Below are 1,200 nucleotides of genomic sequence, written 5' to 3'. Positions count from 1 at the left end.
CCCCCCGGGCCCCACAGACCCACACCGTCCCCCCATACACACACACTGAAGGCCAGCAACTTTTCACCAACTGTTTATTAACTAACAGTAATTTCTTAAACACTAAACAGAACAGTATTGGTTTTATATGTTTAATACTTTCAATCTTGTAGCCTTCAACATCGGCTGTGCCTTCTGTTTTTCATGGACTTCAGCATACAGTGCACCTCGCCACGGTCACCATGGCCAGTATTAGACGGGGGCCAATGGGGGCCAGTGCCCCTGTAGATCATGTCTTGGCCCCTGTACTGAAGACATAATACTTAAAAGAAATTCTAACAATGATCTGCGCTGGAACAGACATGGTTACTGATAGGACATTTGGATCTATGTCATTGTTTCATTACAAAATTATTTTTTACTAATTATTCAAAACCAATAAGGTGATAGCTTCAGTGGTGCTGAGTTAGGATCCCAGTTTTCATCTGTCAAATATTTTTTTTCCACAACAAATAAAATAAATGCTCTAATTTTTACAGATGAATTTAACAGTTTTTCTTGAGTTCAAATTCAAATGTATAGAAAAAACTGTAGTTTTAACTTAAATTAAGTCAAAAAATTCCTAAATTATAAATGTATATTGATCTCATAAGAAATAGAATTTTTCTTGAAGGATTATGTGTTTATACGGCAGAAATGATTGCATCGTTAGTTGCTGTACAATGGATGGAGGAAGTGAGACCAATAAGAGATATTATATGCTCAGATTCAAGCTCTGCATTGATCACTTTACAAAGAAATCATTCAGAAAGTCAACCAGATAGTTTATTAGAAATTCAACAAAAATGTATCATGTTCAAATGATTAACAGCCGTGTTTCTTTGGGTTCCTGCACATATAGCAGTGAAAGAAATGAAATGGCTGATAAGAAAGCTAGAGTCCATAAACAAAAGTAAGAGTGATAGAAGAACTGACATAAGTAAATCAGAGGTTAAAAGTTTTATTAAAAGGAAGATTCAAGAAAAATGGCAAAAACAACAGGAAGAAGATATAAAAGGAAGATGGCTTTACAGAAGACAAAGGAAGGATGGGAAGTTTGAGGAAAAATTGGGAAGAACAGAAGGAACAAGAAAGGATAATAAGAAGGCTACGATGGAACATACAGGACTTAATTCAGCATCACATCTAACTCTGGTCCTGGGTCTGGTCCTAACTCTGGTC

Source organism: Cyprinodon variegatus, unplaced genomic scaffold (genome assembly GCF_000732505.1).
Source record: "Cyprinodon variegatus isolate N-32 unplaced genomic scaffold, C_variegatus-1.0 Scaffold1401, whole genome shotgun sequence".
Classification (NCBI taxonomy): domain Eukaryota; kingdom Metazoa; phylum Chordata; class Actinopteri; order Cyprinodontiformes; family Cyprinodontidae; genus Cyprinodon; species Cyprinodon variegatus.
The sequence above is the reverse complement of the archived record's forward strand: the minus strand, read 5'-3'. Positions refer to the sequence as shown.